The 18571-nt window shown below is 40.2% G+C and overlaps 1 protein-coding gene across 2 annotated transcripts in view; it reads right to left on the bottom strand.

The window, feature by feature from the left end:
* sez6b (seizure related 6 homolog b) overlaps window positions 1-18571 on the bottom strand; it is a 919909-nt gene that overhangs the window by 829332 nt on the left and 72006 nt on the right. The window lies entirely within an intron of this gene.

Raw genomic sequence — 18571 nt, 5'->3', positions numbered from 1 at the left:
TTAGCTCTGATTCTAAATAAGCATGAATACGTAACTAAATTCTGCACTTTTACTACACCCCTACCCATGCAACTGCCTACTGTAATAAACAAAGAAGCATAACACAGAACACAATGCTGACAGAAAATAGATGCACGGCTCCTAAAACTAATTTCATTGGTTCAGTACAAAATTTTAGCCCAGGGGCCTGTTCCTGTGCTGTATTGTTCTATGTTCTATATAAATAAAGATTTTGAATTTAACACAAGTAAATAAAGAGCATCTTTTGATTTGAGTGTTTAAGAATACAGAACATGGATCAGTATTTCCAACCATATAAAGATTAATCTAATTATAAACTAATCTGTAAAGATAATTGGGAAACCAGAAAATAATGCACATGTGAATGAGCCAGTGCCATTTCGTCATCAAGTGAAAGCTTCATGAAGCAAGAAAGCAGGGGGTAAATGGTCAGAAGTAGGGATATCACTAAAGGTCATTCGCGTCACATTGTGTACTTCAGATCATATGGATGCTCTTTGCTTTGCAATGCTGCTAAAAGAGGTCAAATTGGAATGTTGCTATTGGAAACAGCTATGATATGTGTCAGAAGAGTCTTCAGGGAGAAAGAGACATTTAGCTACAGAAGTAAATGCACAAACTCTAGAGAAAACAAATTGTTCGCAGTTATTAATTGTACAATGCTACAACATTTACAACCTTAAAATTCCAGGGTTTTTTCTTATTCCTTTCTTTAGGATTCCTGAGAAACAAATTATTCCTTTGACGCAATGGGGATGTTGGAAGCCTGTTCATTCATGTTGGTAATGTCAGTTTCACTGCCAGAAGTGGTTCAGCATATTAAAAATCTGGGTCTGTCGTGATGAGTTTATAGCACCAGTTACAGCTTTGAATATCTGACTCTTTTTGGGATATGACTCACATGCTTACCCATAAATAAGCAACATCAGTACAACACAGGGACTCAAAATTAGCATGAATGGGACTGTCTCCATCATTTCTCAATGAGCAATCTACATGAAGGGATGGAGATCCCTTTGAACCGTGGCAACACCACTTATAATTTCTTAAACTGCTTCTTTATTCCAGCACCTTCGGTAAGGAGTCTATACATACTCCCTGTAACCGCATGGGTTTTCTCAGGGTGCTCCGTTTTCCTCCCACTGTTCAAACAAATACCAGTTCATAGGTTAATTAGTCAATGTAAATTGTCCTCTGATTGGGCTTGGGTTAAATACGTGGGTTGCTATGCGGTAGAAGGGCCTATCCCATGCTTTATCTCTAAATAAAATAATGCTCCACACCTATGGTTTGGTGGTGAATTTAGAGTATGTTATGACTTTGTCAAGTCACTTTTTATTGTCATTTCGACCATAACTGCTGGTACAGTATACAGTAAAAACGAGACAATGTTTTTCAGGACCATGGTACTACATGAAACAGTACAAAAGCTACACTGAACTTTATAAAAACAACACAGAAAAAAAAATGGAAATAAATGGAATGCCTGGAACTCTGTAATGAAACAGAAGAACACCACAACCCTTTGCTTCCAAGTTCTATTTGAATCGGTACGTAAACAGTTTTCCAGCAGTTTCTCCAGCTGATCTCCAGCAAGAGAACAAATACCTTCTACCACTAACAAAACAACCCTTGGAAACTACTTCTAGAATCTGTCACTGCAAGAGATTTCAAATTAACTACAAAATCCCTCCAAAGCAAAAATCTTCCAGGCTAATTTGGCAGTGACGGCTGGTACATAAAGATAATAGTTGCAGAAAGAGTATAATTACTTTCATACTTTTGTAGAACCAAGCCCATTAACTGTATGTCAGCTCTCAATGCATTACCATCAATCCAATTCTCCTATTATATTTCTGCAACTTTTTCTCCCTCTCATGGTTATTAATTGGTATGTTGCCTTCCAGGTATCAGGGTCAGGGATTTCCCAGATCATGTCCACAGCATCCTAAAAGGCTGGTACCAACGACGTGTGTAGGAAAAGGGAAGAGGTCCTGAGAAGAGAATATAAGGAGTTAGGCAGAAAGCTGAAAAGTAGGACCTCTAGGGTAGTAATTTCTGCAACACTGCCAGCCAGCGAGGACAAGAACAGGACTATTTGGCAGGTGAACGCATAGCTGAAAAATTGGTGCAGGAGAGCAGGATTTCAGATTTCTGGGATCTCTTTCGGGGAAGTCACAACCTATACAAAAGGACGGGTTACACCTGAACCCAAGGGAGACCAATATCCTTGAGGGCAGGTTTGCTAGATCTGTTGCTGAGGATTTAAACTAATTTGGCAGGAGAATGGAAACTGGAGTGATCGGGCTGAGGATGGGGCAGTTGGTATACAAGTAGATGCAGAGAGTCGTGAGACTATGAGGAATAACGGGCAGAAGAAAGGGAAAAATTGCAGTCAATGGGATGAGCTCAAGTGTAACAGGGCGTGAAAATCAGAAAGGGTGAAGAACACAGGACTGAAAGTGTTATATTTGAATGCATGCAGTATACAGAATAAGGTAGATGACCAAGGAATAAAGACTTCTCTTTCTTTCCAGTCCTGATGAAGGGTCTCAGCCCAAAACCTATACAGTTTATTCATTTCCATGGATGCTGAGTTCCTCCAGCATGTTGTGAGTTTTGCCCCCAGATGATCTTTTAGCACAGTTAGAGATCGGCTGGTATAATCTTGTGGGCATCTTCGAGTCATGGATGAAAGAAGATCATAGTTGGGAGCTAAACATTCAAGGATGCACATTGTATTGGATGGACAGGCGGGTAGATAGAGAGGGTGGCGTAGCTCTGTTGGTTTAAAAATGAAATCAATTTTATAGAAAGAGGTGACAAAAGATTGGAAGATGTAGAATCCTTGTGGGTATTGTTAAGAAAACGCAAGGGTAAAAAGACGCCCATGGAAGTTATATAAAGGCTTACGAACAGGAGTCAGGATTTGATTACAATGGGAGCTAGAAAAGCCATGTAAAAAGTGGATTTCAGTATGTGGGTAGATTGAAAAATCCAGTTGGTGGCTGGATCTCAAGAGAGGAAATTGCCTACAAGATGGCTTTTTAGAGCGGCTTGTGGTTGAGCCCATTGGGGTAACAGTAGTTCTGGAATGGGTGTTATGTAATGACCCAAATTTGATTAGGATTCTTAAGGTAAAGGAACCCTTAGGAGACAGTGATCATAATATGATAAAATTCACCTGGCAGACTGAGGAGAAGCTAAAATTTATTTATTTATACAGCACTGAGTAGGTCCTTCCAACTCTCTGAGCCGCACCATCCTGCAACGCCTGTTTAACCCTGGACCAGATTTCTGAAAGAGGTAGATGGAGTTATTGTGGAGACATTAGTCATGATCTTTCTAGAATCACTAGATTCTGGAATGGTTCCCGAGGACTGGAAAATTGCAAATGTCACTCCACTCTTCAAAAAAAAAAAAGGAGGGAGGCAGAAGAAAGAAAATTATTGACCAGTTGACTTGACTTCAGTGGTTGGAAAGATGTACGAGTCTATATTTAAGGAAAAGATTTTGGTATACTTGGAAGCACATGATAAAAAACGGCTGAAGTCAGCATGGCTTTCCAAAGGGGAAATCTTGCCTGAAAAATCTGTCAGAGTTTTTTTTTTAAGGAAAGTAAAGGCAGGATAGACAAAAGAGAGTCAGTGTTTGTTGATCTTTGGATTTTCAGAAAGCTTTTGACAAAGTGGCGGGTGCTTAACAAAGTAGGAGCCCATGGTATTAAAGGAAAATACTTCCATGAATAGAAGATTGGCTAACTGGCAGGAGGCAAAGAATGGGAATAAAGGAGGCCTGTTCTGGTTGGTTGCTGGTGACTAGTGGTGATCACCAGGGGTTGGTGTTGGGACTGCTTCTTTCCAAGTTGTATGTCAATGATTTGGATGAAGTAATTGATGGCTTTATGGCCAAGTTTGCAAACGATACGAAGATAGGTGGAAGGACACATAGTGTTGAGGAAGCAGAGTGTCTGCAGAAGGACTTTGATAGATTGGTGGTATAGGCAAAGTTGCAGATGGAATACAAGGTAAAGAAGAGCATGATTACGTGCTTTGACAGAAGGAGTAAAGGCACAGACTATTTTGTAAATAGGGAGAAGATTCAAAATTCGGATGCAGAAAGACTTGGGAATCCTCATGCATGATTTCTTAAAGGTTAATTGGCAAGATGAGTCTTACCACTTGCAGGTTGGTAAGAGAAGCAAATATAGTGTTAACATTCATTTCAAGAGGATGAGAATACAAAAGCAAGGATGCAATGCTGAGGCTTTATGAGGCATTGGCCAGACCTCAGTTGGAGTATTGTGAGCAGTTCTGGGCTCCTTTTCTAAGAAAGGACATGCTGGCATTGGAGACAGTCGAGAGGAAATTCACAAGAATGATCCCAGGAATGAAAGGGTTAATGTATGAGAAGCGTTTAATGGCTCTGGGCCTGTACTCACTGGAATTTAGAAGAATGGTTGGGGGGGAGGGGGAGGGTTTCACTGAAACCTATCAAATATTGAAAGGTCCAAATAGAATGAATGTGGTGAGGAGGTTTCTTATAGTGGGTGAGTCTAGGACCACAGGGCACAGTCTCAGAACTGAGGGACATCCATTTAGAAAAGAGATGAGAGAAAATTTCTTTAGAGAGGGTGCTGAATCTGTGGGATTCTTTGCCAGGGACGGCTGTTCAGGCCAAGTCATTGGGTACATTTAAAGTGGAGTTTGATAGGGTCTTGATTAATCAGGGCATCAAAAGGTTATGGGAAGACGACAGGAGAATGGGTGTTGAGAGGGATTTTTCTGCTCCTAGATCTTGTGGTCCAATTCCACCTAGAATTCTTCTACCACCTACATTCACATAGAGTGGCTTTTAACTTTACCCCTTTACTGCAAGTCAAACTTACCCCAACCAAACACCACACTTTTGGGATATGGGCAGAATCCAGAACAGTCAGGGGATACCCATGCATTTTGTAGTTTGAACATGCAAGCCCCACACAGACAATGCCAAAGGAAGATATTTGATGGTCAGGTGGATAATATGGACCCGTTTCCTCAAACATAATTTTCAAATCTCTCCATCGTCTCATTTTCTTTATTTTCTAATTTTCTACCCTCTGTATCACACAAAATACTGGGGGAACTCAGCAAGTCAGGCAGTATCCATGGAAGGTAGTAAATGGTTGCCAACATTTCCAGCCACAACCCTTCATTATGATTTTGTGCGTTGCTCAGGATTTCCAGCATCTGCAAAATCTTATGCTTATGACATACTACTCTCTTTGGCGTCCACAACCCTTCAGTTCACATCTTTTAATTACGCACCAAATTAGCTATTCCATCACTGTTGACCATGCCTTCCATTGTCAGGGATCTAAAGTCTCAAATTACCTCTCCCTAACCTCTCTTGTCTCCTCAAAACCCATTTCTTTTAGCAAGCTTTTGGTTACCTGCACCAGAGTGTAGCAGAGTTTTCTGTTTTATCTGGTATAATGAGAGGACTTGGGGCATTTCCTTTTTCAGATTCAGATTCAGTTTATTGTCATTTAGAAACCACAAATGCAATGCAGTTAAAAAAAAAAATGAGACAACGTTTCTCCAGAATGATATCACAAAAGCACATGACAACACAGACTACACCAGAAAATCCACATAACGTTTAGCAATCCCCAATCCAGAGTCCGGAGGGGCTGCTGCGTATTAATATCGCGCTACCGTCTTAGCGCGTTCCCCGGAAAGGAGCTCCAAATCCACCAGACAAACAAGACCAAAAACTAAAGCTACAAGATCTGCACAAAACCACATAGTTACAACAGTGCAAACAATAGCATAATTGAAAAAAAAACAGACTATGGGCACAGTAAAAATAGTCCAAGGATGTTAAAGGACTATAAGTTCAAAAGAAATCACCACACAGTTTCCACAAGTACCCAGGGTCCGGACAGACTCGCCATCCCACGCCGGCGGCAGAAGGGAATACCCTCGCTATGGACTTCCACGGCGCCACCTGACTCAGCCTCATAGATGCAGCACACAATGAAAGCTCCATTGAAACCAGCCTCGCAGACGCAGCACACACCGAAAGTGACCTGACCGCAGCAGACTCCGAGTCCGTTGAACCTCCGAGCCGACGACCATCCCCTACGGCACAGCTTCTCCGAGCACCATCCTCTGCCGAGCTTATTAAGACGCCCCGCCAACGACCATCGGCAACGCAACCCCAAGGACTGGGGGCCTGTTCTTCCCAGCAGAGACCCGGACCTCACAGCAGCAGCAGCAACGAAGAGGGTCTTCCTGGAGATTTCCCGATGTTCCTCCATGCTCCCACGTCCATTTTCAATCGATTATGATTGCGCACAGCACCCCACTTCACAAATAACAGATAATCAGCTCCAGAGTGGCCATTGCAAGCTGCGTTGCGCCGCCATCTTGGAATTTTAGAAACGCTGTTGATGATATACAGTGTACTAGGTGCTTTTATTGAGGCAGCACATATGGAGTTATGTGTAACATATGCTTGTACTAAGAACCATAAATCAGCATTGCCTAGGCAGAGGAGAGATGTAGACTGTTGCCTGAGAGTTATTATTTTGTCTAGAGGGTTCTTATTTGCATACAATAGACAATAAGTGCAGGAGTAGGCCATTCGGCCCTTCGAGCCTGCACCGCCATTCACTGTGATCATGGCTGATCATCCACAATCAGTACCCCGTTCCTGCCTTCTCCCCATATCCCTTGACTCCGCTATCTTTAACAGCTCTACCTAACTCTTTCTTGAAAGCATCCTGAGAATTGGCCTCCACTGCCTTCTGGGGCAGAGCATTCCATAGATCCACAACTCTCTGGGTGAAAAAGTTTTTCCCTCAACTCCGTTCTAAATGGTCTACCCCTTATTCTTAAACTGTGGCCTCTGGTTCTGGACTCCCCCAACATCGGGAACATATTTCCTGCCTCTAGCGTGTCCAATCCCTTAATAATCTTAAATGTTTCAATCAGATCCCCTCTCAACCTTCTAAATTCCAGCGTATACAAGCCCAGTCGCTCCAATCTTTCAACATATGACAGTAGGAAACATACGTAGGGGGAAAAAATGCAAGTACAATGCAGAATTGCAAGAGATCCAGCGGCGAGGCTGTGGAAAATCCTGGTTGCCATTCAGTCAAACCCTTGATCCAAAGTTTTACAATACTGTGAATTTGCATAAAGATACTTATGTATAGTAGAGACACATACAAGATACTGGAGGAAGCCAAGAGGTCAGGCAACATCCATGGATAGGAATAAACAGATAACATTTCTAGCCAAGGCCCTTCATTAGGACCAGAGAGAATGGAGGAAGCCAGGGTAAGAACATGGGGGGAGGGGAAGGTGTACACGCTAGAAGGTGACAGCTAAAACCAGGTGGTGGGGTGGAGGGGATAGAGAGAAGCTGGGTGGTGATTAGTGGAACAGGCTGAAGGAGGAATCTGATAGGAAAGGAGCTAGGAGAAAGGGAAGGAGAGGCACCAGAGGGAGGTGATAGGTAGGTGAGGAGAAGGGAAAGGGCAAGAGAGGAGCCAGAGTGTGGAATGGAAGAAGAGAGAAAGGAGAGTGTGAAGAATTACCAGAAGTTAAAGAAATTGAGGTTCATGCCATTAGGTTGGCTGCTACCCAAATGGAATAGGTGTTGTTGCTCCTCCAACCTGAAAATGGCCTCTTTGTGGCAGTGGAGGAGGTCATGTAACATGTTGGAATGGGAATGGGGATTAGAATTAAAACAGTTGACTAACTGTTTGTTGCAGATCAAGCAAAGGTGCTCAACAAAGCTGTCCCCTGATCTACGTCGGGTCTCACAGGTGTGATGGATGCATGACAGGGTGCACCAGATACAGTAGATGACCTTAGCAGAGTCTCAGGGGAAGCATTGCCTCACCCCTAGGAGGACTGTTTGGGGCTCTAATTGGAGATGATGGAGAAGGTGCATGAACAGGTGTAGCACTTCTTCCGCTTGCAGGAATACTCGTAAGAGCCAGGAGGGAGATTAGTGGGGAGGGATGAATGGACAAGGGAATCAGAGGGACATTTATGCAATAGTATTGTCAGGACAGACTCTTAGCTGTGAATGTCTTGGAAAGCCTGAATGAATTGTAAAAATAAAAACTATCAACCTTTCACAAACCATAAAATGTGAATGATTCCATTATTTCTTTTATCTCAGCCACTCCTTTCTGCACTCCTGACTTCAAGTACGTATAATTAACAATTGACAAAATGGGGCTGGTACACAAATTTATAATTGGTTATAGGGCTTCTTCCAGAAAACACCTTTGCAAAACAGTTATGCATAAACAAAGGCCAAATTGTACAATTGGCTTCTCATGTACAATCTCACAACAGTGAAGCCCTATTAATAACAATGATGTAAATGCATCAACTTTCTTAATGAAGAATCTATAAGGGTTCATGGAAGGACGCAACATGGAAACCAGCCTTTCATCCCAACAAGACCATTCCAACCATGAAGCAGCTATTTGCCCTAACATTCCCATTAATTGATCTAGATTTTACCACTTACTTAGACATTCAAAATAATTTGCAGTGGCCAATTAGCCAACAATTCTATGTGTCTTTGGATTGTGGAAAAAAAAACAGATCAATAAGAGTAGTGAGAAAGTACAATCTCCAAACAGGCCACAACAAGCCCATATATGTACCGATCGGTTTTTAAAAAAAAGATTGCTGCAATAAAAGATCAAAGTTCAAACTCCATTTATTATCAAAGTATGTATACTGTGCATTATTCAACCTTGAGACTCATCTCCTTACAGGCAGCCACAAAACAAAGCAACACAAAAGAGCCCATTTTTTAAAGAAAAAGACGACGATAAAAGGTATTACAAATCTTGCAATTCTTGGCCTAAGCAAGCAGATTCTGTTTGAAATAAATCCCAGGATTTCTCAGTACCAGTGTTTTAATCCAAAAGCTAAAAGCATGCTCATTAAAAAGTCAAGAAGCCAAAGAGCACTGCAAAATGTTCTCCGCCGATGTAGGTCTGAATCATGTATCCAAGCAACAGGAGAGATTCTAATATAATAATATGTAACAATCACATTGTATTGTCCTCCACAGTACAGTTGCAAACCGTGCAGTAGCTTCTGAGTTCAAACCTTGCTGCCCTAAGATGGAGCACTCTTGAATGAAACCTTATGGAGCAACAAGCCGGTTGTGTTAGCAGACTCTGTCAAGTCTGAGCATCAGTGTGTGAGTATTGGAAACCACATACATATTTGCCTTGAAATGATGCCTGAATGTCTGCATCCACATAAGCACTGTAGGAAATGCTTTCTCTTTGTTTAACAGATAACTTAAACCCATTCAAAAATGGATTAATAATCCATTAAAAAAGTGCATTTTAAATGTACCTTTTTTGGACAAATACTAAAGGATTAAGTTCAAGGCACCCGTTCTCTTCAATATTTTCTGTGACCACAAGCAAAGGTGAGTCAGTGGTTTAGAATCAGAGAATGCATACCATGTAATAAATGATGACATAAAGACCATAAAACATAGAAGCAGAATTAGGTCATGCAGCAAATTGAGTCTTATCTGCCATTCCATCAGTGCTAATTTATTAACTCTCTCAACCCAATTCTCCTACCTTCTCCCCGTAACGAAGAACCTATCAACCTCCACTTTAAATATTTGCAATGATGCGGCCTCCACGTTGCCCACGGCAACGAATTCTGCAGACTCATCGTCCTCTAGAATTTGAAAAAAAAATTCCTCATCTGTTCTAAAACGATGTCCTTCTATTCTGAAGCTGTGCACTCTGGTCTTAGACTCCCCCACTTTAAGAAACATTCTCTCCATGTTCACTTGATCTAGGCTTTTCAATATTCAATGAGTTTCAGTGAGAACCTCCCTCATACATCTAAACAAGGTACAAGTATCATGTACCCCCCCCCCACCCACAACTGCAGGGAGAATTTAAATTAATGGACTAGTCAAGTTTCCTCCTTATCCGTGCATCTTGGGTGTCAGTTTGAGATATCTAGCAATTAAATTAGCAAAAAGGAGCAATTCTTTATTGTGCTTCCTCATAGCTCTGGAAATGTGTATTGAGCTGCCCATCCTTCAAAATAAAAAAAAAATACAACAAAAACGTTGTAAATGTAGCATGAAATAAAACCTAATCGCAGTGCACGCATTACAATTTTCTGAAGCACCTTGCCTTGTGCACTCTCCTTCACTCCTCTCAATGCACTCTGAGATTTAAATGCTCTATCTTCCCAAGAGTAAATGTACCATGAAATAAAGAACTAACTTTGTCTTTCACTTTGAAATGGCTTCCAGCTAAACTGTCTGTAATATTAGATATGAGGAAACTAAACAGGGTTTAAGATGGTTTGTCAGTTTTGTAAATGAAGAGAATCAAAAACGTTTCAGCTGTACTACAGTTTGACATCTATTTTAAATACCTCATACTTTGAGATCAGCGGCGTCAGCTCTGCCTCGGAAGCAGGCTAGCTCTGCATCCTCTACAACACAAAGTTAACAGAACACACCATCTTCAGAGGGTTACAGATTTGGCTGAATGTAAGGCGTCACTTTATTCACTTGCAAAATGGATGAAATAACGCAATACTGTGGCAGGCTTTGCAATTGTAACGAAGAAGCAAGTATTGCTGATCACTGTCATTACACAGTGAAATTGACGACAACTTAGGGACAAACTGCTTGTCTGTAGATTACTGTAGAATTCCTAAAGTTGCTGTCAGCAATTGCACTCTCCTTTGTAGATGGCAATTGTCATCTCCATCAGAACCAAGGGAAATCAGCTGAGATGATGGCAACTTTAGCTGCTATGGAAAAGCTCACACTCAAATTACCTGAAAACATGCTTTAAACAAATCATTCAATGACACTGCACGATGTAACGGCTGTTTACCAAAATAACTGAATTCCCACAGTTAAAAACTGTACAGATAAATAATAGAGGAAAGTGATTCAAATTTTCACTTTCTATAAACGCTCCCGATTTTTTTACCCTCTACTTCAATCACGCAAGTTTGTTTTTTTTTCTCTTCAAGGCTTACTACTTTGAAGTTCTTGATATATGGCACCTCAACCAATTTGCTAAAACCACAGCTGCCTATTGAGATCCTGTAGAACTGACTTCTGAGCAGAAATGGGGAGCTTCGCACCATAATTAATGCATGCAACGTTCTTTGAAGTTCATCTCTACGTTGATAACTACAAAATTAGGCCGTAATTTATTAGTAAGCGTAAAGAGGGTGTATTTAAAGTGGAGTTTGATAGGTCCTTGATTTGTAACAATGTTAAAGGTTATGGGGAGATGGCAGGAGAATGGGATTGAGAGGTATAATAAATCAGCCATGGTAGAGCAGACTCGATGGGCTGAATGGCCTAATGCTTTTCTAATGCCTTATGTTCTTATTAAGAATGGATAATTTTGGTGATAAATCAATTTTCAACCAAAATTCAAAGTAAATTTATTATCACTGTACATACGTATCACCATATACAATCCAGAGATTTATTTTCTTGCAGGCATACTCAATTAATCTAGAATAGAATAATAACCATAACACAATCAATGAAAGACCACTTGGACATTCAACCATTGTGCAAAAGAAAACAAACTGTGCAAAAACAAAAAGAAAGTAATAATAATAAGCAATAAATCAAAGGTTCAAAATTCACTTTACCAACAATGTATGCAGAATACAACTGAGATTTGTCTTCTCCAGATAGCCATCAAATACAGAAAACCTGAAATCCAGACATCAATCCCACCTCCGCACAAAAAGAAAAAGAAACAAAAACTCACAAATCCCAAACTCACTCAACCCCTTCCTCACACAAAAACTAACGGATCACCCACATGGAGAAACAACAACAAGAACATCAAACCCCAAATAGTCAGCCCAGTAATCGGCAACAAGGTCAGCAGTTCGAGCCAATGGCGTCTCTGAGGGAAGTGACTCAAATAAATATTGAGAACGTAAGATGAAGAATTCCTCAAGGCAAGTCCATAGGTTGTGGGAACATTCCAACGATGGGACAAGTAAAGTTGAGTGAAATTATCCCTTTTGGTTCAGAAGCCTGATGGGTGAGGGGTCATAATTGTTCCTGAACCTGGTGGTGAGAGTCCTGAGGCTCCTGCACCTTCTTCCCAATGGCAGCAGTGAGAAGAGGGCATACCTGGGTGGTGGGGATCTCTGATCATGTATGCTTCTTTCCTGCAACAACATTTTATGTAGATGTGCTCAAGGGTGAGCAGGACTTTATCCATGATGGACTGGGCTGTATCCACTACCTTTTGTAGGATTTTCTGTTCAAGAGCATTGGTGTTTCCAATTATAATCCACATTAATAATCTATACTAAACTCTCAATTATAAATGCATCAAGGGAGATTTTTTGTTTAAAAGTTAAGATTTTACAGCATACTCTTGAATTGCACTGGTAGACAGAGGAGCTTACATTTGTGGTCATTGGAATTTTAGTAGAACTTTGAAAGGTAATCTAAATAATGCAATCGCAAATGGACTGCGAGTACTATCTGCCCATTTCACTGATGGGGACAAGAGGTTTGATTGAGATACTAAACCAATGTCTCACTTTAAACTTTGTGAGGCTCCAAAAAATTCTCCTTGGAGAATCTTTCCAAACAGAAGAAAAAGTATTTTGGACAGTAATCATCTTTTTATCATGAGGGTTAAGCATCCATGTCCTTATTTAATTAGTCTTTTTTTTGCTTTTTGTGCACTATCTTCAAAGTTTCCTATAAATCAGAAGTGACTGAAATTCTAAAAGCTCTTTGATAGCCATGAAGTATTTTGAGATATCATGTGGCTGTGAAAAGCACTATGTAATGATGCATTGGCCTTCATCAGTCGTATGATTGAGTTTAGGAGCCGAGGGTTAATGTTGCAGCTATTTAAGACACTGATCAGACCCCATTTGGAGTACTGTGCTCAGTTCTGGTCGCCTCACTATAGGAAGGATGTGAAAACCATAGAAAGGATATAGAGGAGATTTACAAGGATTTTGCCTGGACTGAGGAGGATGCCTTATGAGAATAGGTTGAGTGAATTTGCCCTTTTCTCCTTGGAGCAACGGAGAACAAGAGGTGACCTGAGAGAGGTGTATAAGATGATGAGAGGCATTGATCATGTGGATAATCAGAGGCTTTTTTCCCAGGGCAGAAATGGTAAGCATGAGAGAGCACAGCTTTAAGGTGCTCAGAAATAGGTACAGAGAAGATATCAGGGGTAAGTTTGTTTTTTGTTATTGTTGCTGTGTTTTTTTTTATACGCAGAGTGCGTGGAATAGGCTGCCAGCGATGGTGGTGGAGGTGGATACGATAGGGTCCTTTAAGAGACTCCTGGACAGGTACATGGAGCTCAGAAAAATAGAGGGCTATGGGTAACCCTAGGTAATTTCTCAGGTAAAGACATGTTCGGCACAGCTTTATGGGCCGAAGGGCCTGTATTGTGCAGTAGGTTTTCCATGTTTCTATGTAATGCAAACTGTATATGAAATAGTGTTAGACAGATAAACACACACACTGCACACCTGCATTTTAAATAAGTGCTCCTAAAGGCATATTTCCATAATTGTAAAATAGAGCTTGCAAATAACTATCTCCAATTTCAGATACAGTTTTCCTTACAAGGCTTTATTTATATAGCTACAATTTGGATATTATGAAGGATAGTTTTGGGCTGTGTCTTCAAGTAGCACAAGCACAAGTTGCAGGATGAACAGGGAAGTTTAGTTGACTACAGAAGCATTGTTACTGATTATCAAATCTATCCATAATATCCTTTGGGCTTAACAGTCACATGCTTACAGATGTTGATTGCAACATTTCAGCAGCTAAGTTGTGCTTGGGGAAGACAGTCGGGTTACCATTGAAACATTGCAATCGGTATCTGAGTATATGACTGTTAAGGCCAAAGGATTCGTATGGATAGAAGGAAGGTTAGTACTATTGGCCATGTATCCAGCCTCAAAATAACAGCTTCAGAAGGCCAACTTTCCAGCTGAAAACAATCCTGTTTTCAGGATATGCAAGCATGTTAACTTGACTTAACTCCAGCAATTCATCTTCCTATTTCTGTGCTAAATTTAACTATCTACAACATGCCTGTAAAGCATCACCAGCAGAAATAACATTGCTCTGTTGTTTTAAATTTGGTTCATCAAGGAAGCAACTGGGTAGAGAAATTCCATGAACCTACTCATCACCGTTCATGTTACAAACTGGAAGACACACGCTCAAGAGTAAAACCTCATTTATTACTGTGACTTGTCCAATGTAACCTCTTGGGAAGTTATCATTGCCAACAAGAGAGATTGTGGGCTGCAGCACAGAGTTTTAAGAAGGTCAGAGACATTTTAAATGAGTGTAACAAACCTCATTTATTTTATAGCTCCTCTGTCATGTAAAAATGATGGACTTGTGTAACTGGCATAAATTTTGAGAATGGAAGGAAACATATCAATGACTCGACTTACAAGCTACTATAATGATACACGAGGGTCTATTGGCTCAATGACACACTGAACACAAACTTTGCTGGACAGGAATATCAATGTTCTTTTGCTATGGACAGACAAGCCAGGAATTAACCACAAAGATACAACTTTCTGAGTGAATATATCACACAATCCTTCAATATGAATGGAGTGTAGTAACCCATTGCCTTACTTGGTGTCTGAATAAATCAGCACAACAATGTTCAGAAGTATAGCTTGTAAAAGAAAGTACAGGTGTCCCCCACTTTATTAATGTTTACTTTACACCATTTCGCTTTTACAAAAGACCTACATTAGTAACCTGTTTTCGCATTACAAAGAGGATTTTCACTTTTATGAAAATTCTTCCCATATTAATTAATAGTTCTTCGCTTTACGCCATTTCGGCTTAAGAAAGGTTTCATAGGAACAGTCTACCTTTGTAAAGGGAGGGGGACACCTTCTATCCATTGTAAAATGTACAAAGAGATGAAAGAGCCAGATAGACCTGTATTGTCACAGCACGGAAAGAGGACATTCGACCCAACTCATCCATGCTAACCAAGATGCCCACCTCTGCTATTCCACTTGATCAATTCCAATTCTTCGTGTGATTAATAAAAATGATTCGTTCATTTGAATAATAACATCAAAACAAATATTCAGATCTATAGAAAGTTTTCTTAAGTTCTTTGTAAGCACAAATTGGATCTAGTGAAATATTACTGCAGGAGTGTGACAGAACATGTAGAGTTGTCACCTCATAGCTCCAGCGACCTAGATTCAGTTCAGACCTCCAGTACCTTGGGGTGGTTTTGTACTCACCCAACATGCAGTATGCAGTCCCCAGGCACTCCGGTTTTGTGTCATACACTTGCCGGTAAGTTGGTTGGCCTCAGTGGATTGCCCCTTGTATGGATGCGTGGCTGGAGAATGAGGGATGTTGAAATGAACAAACTGGTTGCAGAGGAACGGGACCAAAGGGAATGCTCAGAGAGCCAGCTTAGACTCAGTGGGCCAAACTGCCACCTTCTACAGCAGGGGTTCCCAACTTTTTAATCCATGGATGCCTCCCATTAACCGAGGCGTCCATGAACCCCATGTTGGGAACCTCTGTTCTACAGCATGTTGTGAATAAAAATTAAAAAGCAAGGAAGTTACAATGATTCATTGTATCTCTTCATTCAAATGCAACGTTATTTTTATTCTTTGAGCTTTTTTGTTATTATACTATGCTCGCAACTGCTTGTGATACATGGAGAACAAGAACAGTTCCTCCTTGTCAACAGTTTGCAATGTTCACCCTATTTTGGCAATATGTTCCATGAGAGATTGTACGGAGAACTTTCTGCAAAGAGTAAAGAGTAAAGTTTGGGCAGCTGTTTCAGGCTTTTGCTTCTTTTCTTGTCTTCATTATTAAAGAAGGGATATATAGGAGGCTTACATAATATTAGCTCTGCACCCACCAAGCTTCAGAGCAACTCACCTGTATTGCTGATAAATCTTACTCTAAAAGGTCCATCTCTGTAGACAAGGTCATTAAACTTAGTGCAGGTTCTTTTACAAACATTTCGATTTTAAAAAATTACTGGCTGTCATTCAGAAGTTATTAAAATGTGTAAAAAGATTACTAACAACTGAGATTTTCTCCCTTCCTGTTCATTAAACTCCCCATTGGTCAGCATGCTGGACAAGGACACAACCTTTTTTTGGAAGAGTTTCTTAGAGATCTTCCGCTTTTTAAACATTCCCCACCCCCTTAGTTTAAAGAACCACATCCAATCCCTGAAGATCCATTATGTCACAAGAATAATTCTTTGAAATAATCTTTGATATTTCACCTCAAATATAATTTTCTCCATTCTCATCAATTAACTTGGAAGGAGAGGCGTTGGTCTCCAAGGGATTACGTCTTTATGCTGAAAGACACCGTTGCCTGGACATGAACTCAACAGGTGACTTCTCCACTAAACGCACACAGCTTCTAAGTATTAAGATGTTATTATCATCTCCCCCGCCCCCCACAAATTACATTTTTCATTTCACTTTCTCCAATTGGCATGATCTTCAGTCTCTCAAAACTTCTCACATTTTAGGATTAGCTCCTGTTCCATCAAAACTATGGAAGAAAAATGAAATGGATATTTTTTTTAAATGATATGAGAAAATATTTAGGGAGGTGGGTGGAGGGCAATAAACACAACATACCAACTCCATCTTGCTCTCTATATGGGAACCCAGTGCAGCAATTTTTTTTTTATTGATTACAACTACTCCATCTCACAGAATTTGCATTATTTTTATTCCATCATACTGTAATTTTATCTACAAAGAGTTTTTTTTTAAGGTCTGCACAGCAGTATAAATCCACTGTGCCCTCAATTTGCCATAGTGGTTGGTAAATGAATCAGCAATCACAGGTGCAAATTCAATTTTCATCCATTTCACATGTCAATTCTGTGCTGAGATGGAGAGGGACAGAGCTCAGTACTTACCGTTCAAACAGCAACTTGTAATCAAGGCTAACCTAGAAGTATTTTGATACTAAAGTCTTATTAACAAAATAAACACAAACCTTAAATTCAAAACACAGCCAAGCTGAATCTTTTCATTTGGCTGAATAATGGTCTAAATACAAGAGACTACAGATATTAAACAAGTGCACATGTTTAAATTTATGTTTTTGAATTTATGTTTAAACACTTTGTATTGCTTTCATAGAAGTTTCTACATCAGGTAGAACAGCTTCATCCCCCAGGCCTAAAGACTACTGAACTCTCTGCCACCACCTAGGTCTCATTAGAATTGAAGCTTCAGTAGCATTACACTGTTTACGATTTAACATGTGCCCTAAATGCACTTTCCCAATTATTTGTTTAATTATTTATGGTAATATTACTTCATGTGTTGTGTGTGAGTTAATGCATACTGTGTTGTGCACCCTGGTCCAGAGGAACATTGATTCATTTGGCAGTATGCATATATGCAGTTGAATGACAGTAAACTTGAACCTGAGGTGATTTCAGGTTATTCTTTAATCCTTATACTAACATATACAAACAGGTAGCTTTTGCAGGTAGCACGGCAACTTAAGCTTGAATGTACTTAAAGCTTAATGCAGAATGTACTGCCATGGGAGGGACCTTATTGACACAATACACCAGGCAGAGAACAGTTCTGATGAGGGTCAACTCAAGGGTGATGTGGTCAAGTCCTCTTATGGTGTGACACCTTCCGTAAATTTGGAAAATCAGCATTAGAGTATTTTAGAGCGTTAACTAGAACCATGAAGAGAACATAAAGACAATTCTCCACTTCCAGTGATGTTTTCCAAGTACCTGCATCTGGAGAGAGAAGTATTATTTTGTAGTGGTTGTTAAATTATTAATGAATGACCAAGGATGGATTCTTTCTCGCCCCCCCCCCCCCCCCCCCCCAGGAGTAAAGACACAAGGGATCTTTAAGTTTCCTGCTTGTTTGCGGTACAGCTCGGAAAGCATTTGCTATTTTCATTGTGCTTAATCCTCAAAGGTGATCAGCTTTGCAATGCAACATGAAATTGAACGTTGGCACAGGGTTATTTTAATTGCAAAGAGTATATGGTTGTTACTTTGTCACTATAGTTCAAAGTTTCCTGCTGATTCTGTCCTTCCCTCAGCATCTTTGTAAGACAATTAATTTTAGCCAAGTGGTTATACTCTCACTCAATTGACTAGTAGTGAAATAAAGCTGCATTGGCACAACTTTAAACTGCAGCCTTTTCAGGTCCCAGTACCTTGAAAATTAAAGAGCTACCTAGCCCTTAACCGAGACTTTTCCAGTGGTCAAGCCATGATCTTAAATGAGACATATGGAGAGATTCATAAATCCAAATTAAACACCGCCAATTAAAACTTGCAGATATTTTAAACCTTAATCTCAGTGCATTATCCCTACATAGCTGAGAGAAGCAACAACATACCAGAACCATCTTTAACCATCTGTATTATTCTTCTTGTCAGTCATTCATGATTAAATGAATTAAATAGCTGGGCCTAAAA

This window comes from Hemitrygon akajei, chromosome 8 (assembly GCF_048418815.1).
Source record: "Hemitrygon akajei chromosome 8, sHemAka1.3, whole genome shotgun sequence".
Lineage (NCBI taxonomy): Eukaryota > Metazoa > Chordata > Chondrichthyes > Myliobatiformes > Dasyatidae > Hemitrygon > Hemitrygon akajei.
The sequence above is the reverse complement of the archived record's forward strand: the minus strand, read 5'-3'. Positions and strand labels throughout refer to the sequence as shown.